Raw genomic sequence first — 13,507 nt, forward strand, 5'->3', positions numbered from 1 at the left:
TTGGGAGAGGTGTGGGGGATGAGGCTACTTGGTGAGTTGGCAGGTACCATAAGAAGCAGAGAGGACAGATGTGAGTCTGCTTATATGGCCCACTCTACCCTTCTTTATGGGATCAGCTAGATGGGGCTCCAAGGTGTTCAGCTCAGAGGAGAGAACCCCAGGGCCCAAGGCAAGGGCATCCCTGAAAGCCAATGAGAGGAAGCCCAGACTCCCCATGTGATGGATGGACGATGCTGGTGTCACCCTCTGTGGCCTATGTTCTTGGGGTGGGGGTGGCACTGCCCTCATCCCACTTTCCTGTGATGATTCTCATGGGCATCATGGGAGTCGTATCCAGGAGGCATTTCTATACTTTTTTAATTCCTCAATTGGCTTTTAGTTAATAACCCAACCCCCAGCACAACTATATCTCTTTATTTGTTCCTAGTCTTCTATTCTACGTAAAGGGGGGATGGTGGACCAGTTGTCCCGCCGGGGCCAGCCCTCAATTCTCATTCTCTGGCAGATGTTTAGGATGGGGCTTGGATCTCTCCTTCTACCTCACGGCACATGAGCGTGAATCCACGGAGCTGGGACTATGGGAGAAGAGGCGCCTGTGACCGGTCGCCACCTCACTGCCTTGAGGATGGGGGAGAGGACTCTTCCAGGCCGCACTGGCAGCCAGGCCAGCGCCTGTGGTAGGCGGTGTTTATGAGAACGCACAAATGTTTATGCGAGATTGCCAACTGGTTATTTATGAGTCTCTCAGCCCTTCCCCAATAAAAGCTGTTCCCTCAATGTTCTGACAGGCCTTGCATCTGTAACTAATGTGTCACTCGCTCAGCTAATGCAGTTCACTTGTGTTTATTTTTGCAGAAAAGCAATTTATCCAGCCACTCTGGAAAAAAAAAATGGCCTGTCAGGAGCCTCCTTTGGAGCAGAGTGTTTTTCCTCAAAAGAAACTCAAATTGTTCTCAATGTAGGGCAGGCTTTGGGTGTGTCTCCTCGAACATGTACAGGGGTCTGTCCTGTGTGCGGGAGAGCGTTGGGGTGTCTGGCGTGGGCCCTGGCTTTGTCTCTAGAATGTGGATGGTGCATCTTTGGGCCTCTGTCCTTCCCTGCCTGCGTGGGTTTGAGATACTCTTACAAAAGGTACTGGGGGTGGAGCTGGATCTAACTTTGCATTCCCTCTGGTGGAGATAAATCAAAGCTGGGAAAGTAGGTTGTTGGCAGTTGAGGGGCCTGGAGGAGGAGGTTGGGGGGAGGCGAGGAGGAGGGGAAGGTTAAAAGGGAGGATGATTGGCTTCGTGGCAAAAGGAGCATTAGTGCTGGCGGGCCAGGCCCGTTAGCCATAAACCTGCAGACGACGGCTGGCTGCGCATCGGTCCCTTCCCGAGGCTGTTCATTTTATCATTCCCACTCTGTTTTCCTTCAGGATTGGCAGTCAACCTTTAGAGGGAAAAGGCTGCTCTGTGGGCTTGTTTTGGGACGCTGTAAGAAAAGGAGCCGAGAGGTCATTTCCTGCCGCACAAGCTGATTTCTGGGAAAAGGCACCAAGAAATGGGTGGGGGGAGGGGTGTGGTACACCAAGGCCCAGGGGGGCAGGGGTCAGGCTGAGCTGGGGTGTGGGGGGGCTGCCAGAAGGCAAAAGGGACACCCACGGGCTGGGGAAGGGTGTGACGGTCTCTGTGGTCCTCATTCTCATCCCATAGATTGTTACTCTGCCTCTGACCGGTCAATGACCCAACCTGGGCTGGGCGGGAGAGTCCAGAAGGTTCCAGGCAGATCCCTCCAGCTGCTGGGAAAGCTCCTGGCTGTTGTGGCGGACGATGGCAGGTCAGCAGTAATGACACCATACTAGGATGGTGGGGCCGGAGCTGCTGGGGAGCCCAAGCAAGAGGTCTTCTCACAGCTCGCACCAGGTCTCTGCTGCTTTGTCCTGATTTGCAGGCAGATATTAAGTACACAGTTTGAAGTGTCTCAACTTTGAGTTTTCTGCCAGTAGGATTTCATTAAATCTTTGGTGCCCACTGAGTGATAAGTCGGTCAGTTGACATTTATATAAATACAGAGAAACAGAAAATTATGCTCTTCCCATAAACCTGTTTCTTATGGCCTGGGGGCTGTGGCGATGGTGATTTTGTCTGGCGTCCATCCCCCTGGCTGTGATATGGGATGACCCTCAGGCCCGAGGCGCAGTTTCTCTGGCAAGGTGATATCCACAGGCACCTTTGTGTCCCTATGGCCTGAGTGAATTTGACCCAAGAGTCTGCTTTTCCTTTTGGCCAGGCTGCGTGCTTGTAGGAGGAAGGTGAGGCGCAGATGGGTGTCTACACTGCACTCTGGTTTTCCAGGGAGGGAATTTGAACGGAGGGGAGCTGGAGGTCTGGGGAGGGGGTGGTGGTGGAGGTAGTTGAACAGTCTGATTTGCTTTTTTGATCTAACCATCTCCTTCAAGGGGTGCCCGGGTGGCTCAGTGGTTGAGCGTCTGCCTTCAGCTCAGGTGCTGATCCCAGGGTCCTGGGATCGAGTTCCGCATCGGGCTCCCTGCAGGGAGCCTGCTTGTCCCTCTGCCTATGTCTCTGCCTCTCTCTGTGACTCTCATGAATAAATAAAATCTTAAAAGGAAAAAAAAGGACAGAGGGGATGATCTTGTATTAGGGAAAAGAGGCTTGCTGTAGAATCTGCAAAGGAAAATGCGGGCGCACAGCACCCACTGGTTTGAGGGCTGCCTCCCCTCCCAGCACAGCTGTCTATGCAGCTCCCAGAGCCTCTCTGTCCCCCACCACTGAAGTTTGTACAGCAAAGCCGTCTTTCCTGCCGTGGCTCTTCTATCCCTCTTGGGCTGGCATCTTCCACCTTGGCTCCTGCGGGCCAGGGATGGGCTGTCCCGGGAACATACACATCACAGCGCCGTCTTATCCCACTAGAAAAATTGTTCTCAGGTCCTCAAATGAGGGTTTGCAAACTCCAGTGTGCACAGGGACCCAGGAGGTAACGTAAGGAGAGGAAAGGCAGGGCCCAGGAACCGTGGTCAGAGGGCCCTGGGCCTCGGGGTTGGGAAGCAGGGGGAGGGGTGGGCACCGCAGCCACCTACCCGACAGTGCATGTTCCATCCCAGGTGGCAACACCTTTCTCAGCAGGAAGATGTGGCAATAGGGCAATGCCCACCCAGTGAAGCCAATTCTCCTATTTTCAAATCTGGACTTTGATGTGAACTGTCCAAATCTTATATGTTGGCAGCAAACCTCAATCTAAAATGTCATGTGGGCCAAGCAAAAAAGCATCTGCTGGCTGGCTGTGGCCAGTGTGCACCTCTGCTGTTGTGAAATGTGGTGGAGCCATCATTCTGGATGTTGGAGATGTGCACCATGACTTCCTGGCCCTCGCCCCAAACTAATTCAGGGATGCCTGTGTCAGGTGGCTATGAGGGCTCCTGCTCAAAGTCGAACACAGCCTGTTTGCTGAGAGCAGAGCTTTAGCCTAAGCTGTCCTCGGGTAGCACAGGTTTACTTTTTCTCTAGGCAGAGACACGGACCCCTGTTCTTTCACTGAGTCTGATCCTGTTGAAGACCCCTCTGGACCTGGCCTCTGGGTAGCCTGGGGCAGGGAGGAGAGGCAATGGTTATCCTGAGCCAGGGCTTCTTATCCAGGCAGGTGACAGATGGAAAGTCAAGGACATTCTGGCTTTCTGGTTTGTGCAGTGAAGGATGTGGCCTCCCCAGAGAGGGAATGCTGGAGAATCATTGGATTTGGCCCTGTTTTCCTAGGTTGGAAGTAGGGGGAGGGCAGGGGCAGGGCAGCTATTGGCCTGGGATGTGGCATTGTATGGCCTTGGCATCTCCCCATGTGTAGTCCCAGGTGGAGGGCATGTTCTGGGCTCAGCTGGGTCCCCACAGACAGCCTGGTGATGACCACTGAGCTCAGGAGGTACACTCATAGTGGCCCCAGGGTCACTGGGGCTTCTGGGACTATCTAATGACATGGAAAATGCTTAGATCTCAGCTCTGCACTTTATTTTTAAAATTTTTTAAGATTTTATTTATTTATTCATGAGAGACAGAGGCAGAGACATAGGCAGAGGAAGAAACAAGTTCCCCACAAGGAGCCCGATGCAGGACTTGATCCCAGACACTGGGATCAGGACCTGAGCTGAAGGCAGACGCTTGACTGCTGAGCCATCCAGGCGTCCCTCTAGTTCGTCCCCCAGCTCGGTACTTTAGAATGTGACCTTGGGCAATGATGTCACCTCCTGGGTGTCAATCTGTAGAAGAGTCTGGTTGGTTGTTCTCCAGTGTCTGGGCAGCCTGCAAGTTCTCTGACAGTTACTCTGTGGAGCTGCTACCGTAGCTCAATCTGGCACGTCTTTCAGAGCAAGGATGGCACTTTACCACGGACTCTCTAGAGTCCGGGAAGGCACAAGGTAGTGGGTGCTTAATATATGTGGAATGAATGAGCAAGATCCGTGGCAGCAGAGAGCTAGTCACACACCCAGAAAACAAGCAGGCAGGAGACCCCTGGGGGAAGGGAGCACTTTTGCTGTGACTTCATCCTGGCTCCTGGTGGCAGGGGACAATGAGGGCACTATAGGCCAAGGGCTACTGAGGCCTTGAGACTGCAGCCTGTCTCCCAGCCCAGCAACTCCTACAGCCTGGCTGGTGCCTGCCACTGGGACCTGTCTCCCAGTGACCACCTTTCCAAGTCCTTCTGTGTCTCTGGATGTTTAAATTTTTTTTAAAAAATGCAAATCTTAAAAAAAAAAAAAAAATGCAAATCTTTGGCAATGTCACAGGGAGCCAGGCTGGCCTATTAGAGAATGAGACAGTCAGCTAGGCCACACCCAGCTGTCAGTTCTGCTGCAGGGCAGGAAAGGACCAGGACCCAGGCCCAGACTCCAAGTTCTCAGAGGAGATGGAGCAGAAGTAGGAGAAGCTGTAGCCTGGGCCACTCTGTATGGCTTTGAGGTTTCGGCTGCAGCTGTGGCCCAGGCCTGGGTTCTGGACCAGCACAGTTATGGGGGCCCCGGTTTAACTATGAGGCCTGTTTGGAGGGAGGGGAGAGTCTAGGGTGAGTGAGGGTTGGGTGCTCTGGGAGAATCAGTCTATAGGTAAACTCAGACGGAATCTTGGGGTACATCCCTTCACCCTGGCCTCAAGCACAGTGGGGGCTTCATGGTTGCTTGCTATCACCCCACTGAGTGCCTGAGCCCCACTCTGGGGCATCCAGAGGTTTCTCATGAGTGCCTCACGAAGCTCATCCCTGGGTGATGCAGGACTGAAGTGAGATCCAGGGTTGGCTGTGGGTACATTTTCTCCTCCACGGGGTGTGGTTCCAAGTGGCACCAAGTCATTGGAAAGCTCTTTGGGGACTTTATGCTTGGGGCATGTTGGACATGAAGCCAGAACTTTATCTTTCATCCTCTATCCCCTTTGGGCCTCATTCTCCTAAAATACTGTTATTATAAAATGATTCAGATATACCAAAACAAATAGTGATATAATGAACACCAGTGTCACCACAAGCCAGTTGGAGAAATAAAATAGAAATAAAATTACAAATCTAGAGGAATGCACCTCCCTTCCACTGCAGGCCGCCCTCTCCAAGCAGAAGTAACCACTATCCATCCTATAGTTGGTATTTTTCATGATCATGAATTTAACTTTTTCACTAAATATGCAAGTTTTCTGGAAGTATTTGTAGAGATATTTTGCATGCTTTATATAAATAGTGTCATTTTCTGATATGTATTCTTGTACAATATGTTTTTTTCCCCCTCTCAATATGTTTATGAGATTCCAGCATGTGGATGAGTATAACTCTGGCTCCCTTATTTTCAACAGTACTGTCACTACTGTCATTCTTTTGCATGATTATGCCATTTCTCCAAGGAAGGCTCCTTGCCAGGCCCCTGAGGGGTGGCTGTGCTCACTGTGCCGAGAGCTCCAGTTCTGCGAGGGCTCCTCAGTTCTATAGGTGCCCCTTTAGGGTGCTAGAGCCCTTCTCTCCCTTCGCAAACCACTGCCTCATGGAGGAGGAATGCGAATGGATGTCAAGCAGCCTCGTGTTTCCCATAAATCAATTTTGAGAGCCAAACTCCAGCACCGGAGAAACAGCTGCAACCAGCTGAGCGCACCCCTGGCCTGGGCGGCAGAGGCCGGTGTGCCCCGCAGGGACAAATGTCTCCCACCAAGACGCACCCAGGGGAGACTCTTTGCACAGTGCTCACTGGGGCTCGAGGCCCACCCTCCTGTCTGCCCTGACCACCCTAGCCTGGCCCAGCTGTCTCCAGTGTGGGTTTTGTCACCTGGCTTGAAACCTGTGGATGTGCGAGCCCTGGAGAATGCAGAGGGGGAGGGGGGACAATCTGTCCTGAGGGGCTTTCCCTGTAGACCCTTGAGAAGGACAGGGGCTGTGAGCTCCTGCTCCAGTTCAGACCCCCCACAACACCCAGAGCTCCCAGGGCTGCATTACGACTTTTGGGGAGCGATGTACTTTTGCTTCTGTGAGACTCCTCCTCCATAAAGAAATTTTGAATTATGCTTTATGATTGTGCTGGTCTAAAGGTGAATATAACCCAGGCTGGATTCATTATTATTATAATTCATTATTATATTAATTATTATTCTATTTATTCTGATTTTAAAAGACATGCCTCCTTTTTTGGGAGCTCCTAAAAGAACCGTGGGGCTTGCTGGGGCTAACACAGACCCAGGCCCTTCCCTGATGCCTGCCCGAGGCTCCCACCCCCTCCCCGGGATGGAGAAGGTGCGGAGGGGTGGGCACTGTTCCCGTCAGCCCCGCCTCGGGCCTCGGGCCTCTCCCGCCACAGAACAGAGGGCCTCCTTGTGCGCCAGGCCCTCCTTGCGGGGGCAGAGGGCAGCCCGACCTGCCCCCACGAGGCCCAGCTCAGAGGCACCAGGCAGATCTTTCTCGGGGCCTTTGTTTGGTGTTGGGTGGGTGGCAGCTGCTGTCCCTGGAGGGCCCTGCATGTTTCATCCTGCGCCAGGATTCCTGGAGGGCTGTAGCCCAGGTGGGGGTGCTTCTCCAGCCAGCTGGAGGTGTGATGCTGCTGAGTGCAGAGCAGGGTCTGTTAGTCTGCATTTTCAGGGCCTGGACTGCCCCCCACCCTGAGGGGTTTGTTTTGAGAGAGACCCCAAGTCTGTCTCGGGGATGGGGACATGGGGCATTTGCAGTAGGTAAGGACCCCCACTGTGTTAGCTCTGGCCGCCCCTGACCCCGTGGCTCAAAAGGCAAATGTATCTTCTCAGGGTTTTGGAGGCTGGAAGTTCAAGATCAAAGTGCCAGCAGAGTTGGTTTCCTCTGAGGCCTCTCTCCTTGGCTCGCAGGTGGCCGCCCTCTTGCTACCTCTTTGCATGGTCATCCCTCTGTGCACGCCCCCCTGGTGTCTCCGTGTGTGTCTGAATCTCCTCTCCCTGTAAGGACACCAGTCAGATCGGATTAGGGCTCATCTAACGGCCTCCTTTTACTTGAATCACTTCTTTAAAGACCCAATCTCGGGGCCCCCTCGGTGGCACAGTAGCTGAGTGCCTGCCTTTGGCTCAGGGCGTGGTCCCGGTCCCAGGATTGTGTCCCACATTGGGCTCCCCTCAGGGAGCCTGCTTCTCCTTCTGCTTATGTCTCTGCCTCTCTCTGTGTCTCTCATGAATAAATAAATAAAATAAAATAAAATAAATAATAAAGGGGATGCCTGGGTGGCTCAGCAGTTGAGCATCTGCCTTCCTCTCAGGGTGTGACCTGGGATCTGGGATCGAGCCCCACATCGAGCTACTTGCAGGGAGCCTGCTTCTGCCTCTGCCTCCCTGTCTCTCTCTCTCATGAATAAATAAATAAAATCTTAAAAAAAAATAAAGACCCAATCTCTAAATACAATCACATTCGGAAATACTGGAAGTTAAGACTTCAGTGCATGGATTTTGGGGGGCACCCAGTTCAGCCCATACTGGGGGTGATGGAGACCACAAGCAGGATTGCTCGAGGGCACCACACCTATGGGAGTACTTTTCATATCATAGATACTGTTATTATTTGGACATCTTTTTCATGTTTTTATAACAATTTTGTTGACTCCACAGGTGGGCAGTGTGCAATTCTTATGGCAGATTTCCTGCAGATGGCAGTAAAGTGCTTATTCTAACACTTTATGTATATTACAGTAATTTCCTGACAAATGGAAATATTGAAGGAGTGCCTTTTTCTACACCAGCACATGTTTTTGGACTGGCAGTGGCTGGGTCACATGACTGTCCAGCGTTCCAGGCTGGCTTGGAGGAGCCGTGTGACCTTGGTTGGCCATATCGAGTCTGAACAGGGTCATGGGACCATCATGGTTCTGTGGACTATGTTTAAGGAGGGAGATCTTGTGACTCTAACAGCCTTATAGACAAGGCCGGTCATGAGGCTATGGCTTCTCTTGATCTTGTAATGACCGTGTTCCTTCAAACATTGAAGGAAATGACTCTCAGTGCCTACTCAGTGTGTGGAGGAAATATGGGGGTGGTCTTAAGTATCCTTGCTCTCACCATCCAGGAACAGTCTTGTGGCCAAAGCTGGCAAGACCCCCCAATCCTCCTCACTGCCCTTAGGCTTTTGGACGCCCCCTCCTTCTGTTAGAGAGCTCTATCTCATTGCCTTGTGCACAGGGCCATCTGGGTTCCTGAGATCTCCAAATTCAGGTCTGATTCAATCAACTGAGGTTCAAACACATGCCTGAGCCTGTCTCTCTTCCCCAGACCACCACACTCTATCCCCATAGCTCTCCTGTGAGCTGGATTCTATTATCCGTTTTTTGTGGATGTGCAAACAAAGGCCAAGGGCTTGCCCCAAATCTCATGGCCAATAAGTGGCAGAGCAAGATTGGGACCCAGGCCCATCGGATTCCAAAGCTGAGAGTAAGGCTGTTTGCTTGGTTCTGCATAGACAGAGCCTACATTACAAGTGTGATCATGCAGCCTGAGCGTGTCACTGCTGCCCTGTGCCCTGGCCCCTCACTGGCCTGGCAGGGCTTCAGGGTTGTAGATGAGAGGGTCCTCTGACCTCTCCTCTAGTTCTGGTTCTGCCTCCCTACCTACTGTCCAAGGAGGCAGCACCCCAACATTCTCAGCTCCAAGACTGACATCCAAGTATTGAGCACATTCTGGAGGCACGGGAGACTTTGATGCTCTGCTCACATTGCTATCCAACCAGCAGACATGGGCAGTTGTGTCTCCATGTTCCAGAAGCCCAGAGATGAGTGGCAGCCCAAGCCTCTCCTCTCCTTCCCACCCTCCCTCCTGGGTCTGCTTCTGTCACTGCACTCGGCCATAGTGGGAGTGTGTGATTGGACTCTTCTTTGTCATTGCTAACAGACACTCTATCTCTTGGGCCAAGGCTGTTGGAAGGTGGAAATGATCTCACCATGCCTCAGATCATGTTTTTGCCCTTTCCTGATGCTGCTCTGAGGAGAGGAGAGATGGGCTTTTGCCAGAGATTCAGCTTTGTGAGGGTGGCCCGCCTACCCAGCCCACCTCTGGGGCCATTGGGGTGACACAGGGAGGTACATGTGTGTGTTTGTCCCTGTATGCTTGTGTCTATGCAGGTCTGTATTTACATGCGTGTGTGCACATCTGTCTGTGTTTCCATGTGTACACGTGTGGTGCATATATGTTCTCACATGCGTGTTTTTTGTGGGTATATGTCGACACACATGTTTGTGTCTGGCAATAGTGTGTGTTCATGGGTGTTTGTATGTTTACATCTGTGTTGTGTTTGCCCATGTGCTGTGTCTGTGCATGCGTGTTTGTGTGTATGTCTATGCGTGTTTGTATCTGCCCACACGTGTGCACTCCAGATGTTCAGCAGGATGGACACCAGGGCTGATGCAGTTGAGGGTAGAGTCTCAGGCCTTGCGTCAGGTTTCACAGTGATTCTGGATGGGATCCTTCATGCTCCCCTGTGGCTGTGGAGGTCTTTGCCTTGAGACCAGAGAATTTTCCTTTGGAACCAAGTGAGCCTCGTTACCCTGGGGAGGGCAAAAAAGCTACTTCCAAAAGGAAATAGGATCATCGTTATGCTGGGAAGCCTGGAGCTGAAGAGATCTTGTTTAATTCTGAAGGAATGTGTGCGGGTTCCGGCCCAGCGGAGCAGGCCCTGGCCTGATCGGGAGCTGCGAAGCACCCAGCCAGCAAAGGCTGCCTTTGGAACAGGGAGTTTGGCCGGCCAGAGACAAGCCATTCCAGAGACAGACGATCACACAAACTGGTATGGTTGGAGTGGGCTAGGGGTGAGAAAGACCCTCAGTGCTGTCCTCAGAGCCTCTGGATAAGTGTGCCCAGCTCTGTTCCCAGGAGAAAAAGCAGGGAAGTTTGCACCTGTGTGCCCCACGCCCCCCCAACCCAGTTCTACCCTTGAGGGAGTGTGGCATCTAGCAGAGAAGAGCAAATCCTCCAAAAAGGTAAAAAGTGTATCTGGGGTGGGGCTCAGGGCAGCATACAGTAGAGAGAGAAGGTGGAGAGGAGCCACCTCTGTGGACTGATCATCAGGGAAGACTTCTTGGAGGAGGTGACGTTTCAAATGGACCCTGAAGGGTGGTGAGACTTTGAAGGGAAAAAAGACATTCCAGGACAAGGAGAGGACTTTGCAAAAGATGCACAGATAGAAAAGGGCAAGACATTCATGGAATGATAGTGCCCACACTGGCCCAGAGGCATCTGAGAAGGGAGGAGTGGTAGATGAACAGGAAGGTCAGCTCTGGCCCCTCTAGGTCTGAATGCCGGCCAGAGTTCAACCTCAGGTGATGGGGAGCTATGGAAGATTCTTGAGACAGGGAGTGACCTGATGAAAGAAGCTGGATGTTTAGGAAGAGAGAATGGCCAGATGATCAGGTCATCTGCTGGGGGTGGACAGAGGCTGCAAGAGTAGAAAAGGGGAAGGTGAGGGATGTTTGGGGTGAAGAAGGAAAGGGCTAGGAGTGTGTAAATAGCTGAGGCCTGCAGAGCAGAAGCAGCAGAACTGAATCTGCTCCAATTTTATGACACTTGGACATTCCTTTTTTTTTTAAGATTTTATTTTTTTTATTCATGAGAGACAGAGAGGCAGAGACATAGGCAGAGGGAGAAGCAGGCTCCCTATTGGGAGCCCAGTGAGAGACTCAATCCCAAGACCCCAAGATCATGACCTGAGCTAAAGGCAGACACTCAACCACTGAGCCACCCAGGCGTCCCACACTTGGACATTCTTCAGGTCTTGTTTCTGTTTTTGGATCCCCCTGACCCGAGAACACTATGTCAGCCTGAGACGGCTCCTTGCCCACAGGCCGGTGGAACCAAATGGGCCTGGGAGACAGAGGCTGGGCCCTAAGCCAGCCCAGGACCCAGCCCCTCCTTTGTCATCCTACCCAGAGTGGCCCTGGCCTCTGAACTGCGCCTCTGGGTATGTCATCCGCTGGCACCGACAAATAGCTTCTGTCACTGGAAGCCGGTGTTACTCCAAAGGGGAGAGAGAGGGAGCCCTTGAGTGTGAACAGCCTAGGTGAGTGTGTGAATGCCCCATTAGTGTGATCTCTGTTCGGTCCTTGTGAGGGGGCGCAGGATACCACCCAGCCTGTGCATGTGCACAGTGTGGTCTGTGTCTGTACAAGCCAGCATGTACACACAGCCTCGTCTGCGTGGGCCCAGACCCTGGCATATAGTGAGTGTCTGTTTGTTGAGTGAATAAATGTGAATGTGGGTATGGCTCAAGCCTCTGGTGCAAAGAGAATTCCGGGAATGGCAGCCATAGCCAGCTAAACCTGTCCTCACTAGAAGCTCAGGCCTCTCCAGTGTGTAGACACTGGCTTAGCTGTCACTCCCACCCCGCCCCACATACCTGGAGCAAACTTGGCAGTGCATGGCTGGGGCTAGGGCCGTGACCCCACCTTGTCCCTCCTCTTGGCCTCTGCAGGCTGGAACCACAGCCTCCTTCACCCATTCTGAGCTCAGTGCTTCCTGCATTTATGAGGTAAAGCATGGAGAACATCCCTGGAAAATGGCCCTGGCCTGCAAGCAGGGGCGGCTCCTGCCCTTGGGAAGGTCCTGGGGTGATAGGGCAGGAGTGCAGCCCTTTCTCTGCTCTGGCCAAGCAGACACAGGCTTCCCTTCCGGAGGTGAAGAGGACTTCAATTTTGGGGAGTCAGCACTCTCAGCTAGTTTGGATTTTTCCAAGCTGGAAACAGTAAACCTCTCTGGCACGCATGATGTCAGGATCCCCAGTGACCGGCTATGCCTGCAGGAGCCAGAGGCCGGATGAATCATGTGGGTCAGGATCTGAGCTCCTACACTCATGGGCCAGACCGTGGGGCTCCTTGGCCAGGGTCCCCCGGACTGATGGCCTGTTCAGTTTCTTCTATAAGGGGGTTTCCGGAGCCAGTTGTCCTTTCCTTGAGGCATCTCAGGGGCTCTGTGGGGAAAGGGAGGCGGCATTGGCATTTGACATGAGCACTCGGGATCTTACCAGGCCCGGCCAAGGCTGAGTTGTACAGTTAGGATGGCCTGAGCCGGCCTGGGGGGGCTCCCCACCCTGCCCCACCCCCGGTTGTCTGCCTCCACGTCCACTCCCTTACCCTTCTGCCTCTCCCTTCCCAGGTGCCCACACACGCTGGGGTATACAGCCCTCCTCTGGCAGCTCGGCCTGTGCTTTCCAGGGCTCTAGCTGTCTTCTGGGCCCACCAGGGAACCCAAGCTTCCGACTCTCCTGGGTGCGGCTGCACTCAAACTGCTGGAGCTCCGGCAAGATGCATCATTTGGCTGGTTGCAGTCCTCTTCAGAGCACTCTGAGCTGTGCATCCTCCTGGCACTTTTGAGGAGCACCTTCCTGCCTGTGATGGTTCCATCCCAAGACAGAATCAGAGCAACGTTGGGCCCCTCCATGATGGAGCCTGAGCAAAAGGGAAAATCAGTAATGCTGATCCTGTCTCTATTTAAAAATTTGGTATTTCATTCATCCCTCATTGATATCTTGCATCACTTTTGATTTTTAAAAATGTTGCATTAAAGTCTGATTTGTCCTGCCTGCTGAGTGTTTTGATGACCCTTACGTTTTTACACTTGAGGTGAATGCCAAGAGAAGGGAGCCCTTGGTCTGGGCCGGGGAATGTCCTGGGGCTGGAGGTGGACCAGAGCTTCCCCCCTTCCAGGAGTGGCTTGTGGGGTCTGCGGGTGTGGGTGTGTGAGGAGGCAGGCTCAGAGCTTCTGCTACTGTTTCCCTGGGGCTGAGGGGCAGGCCCGGAGGAGGGGGCCCAGCCTGTGGGTTAGCCCAGCGAGCGAGGAGCAAGTGAGCAAGCAGGAGAGTGAGTCTTTGAAGGTGGAAAGAGAAGCAGGGAGCAGAGTTGGCATGGAGGGAGAAAAATGTAGTCTGTGACACCAATTTTCTATGGATGGGACTGGAAAATGAGAAAACTGGAGGCTTTAAAGGCAGCAGGTGACAGAGCCACAGGTGATGCTAAATCTCTCCAATCCCCCAAAGTTCAGTGACATTGTTCCATACATATTGGCCT

The 13,507-nt window shown here is 52.8% G+C and overlaps 1 long non-coding RNA gene across 1 annotated transcript; it reads left to right on the forward strand.

Annotated features, from left to right (window-relative positions):
- Positions 1-997: 997 nt before the first annotated feature.
- On the forward strand, positions 998-13,022 carry LOC140600121 (uncharacterized). Its single transcript, XR_012003298.1, has 3 exons — positions 998-1,131; positions 10,091-10,236; positions 12,597-13,022. It is a non-coding gene; the product is annotated as an uncharacterized lncRNA (long non-coding RNA).
- Positions 13,023-13,507: the final 485 nt, after the last annotated feature.

The sequence above is a fragment of the Canis lupus genome, chromosome 11, assembly GCF_048164855.1.
Source record: "Canis lupus baileyi chromosome 11, mCanLup2.hap1, whole genome shotgun sequence".
NCBI lineage: Eukaryota > Metazoa > Chordata > Mammalia > Carnivora > Canidae > Canis > Canis lupus.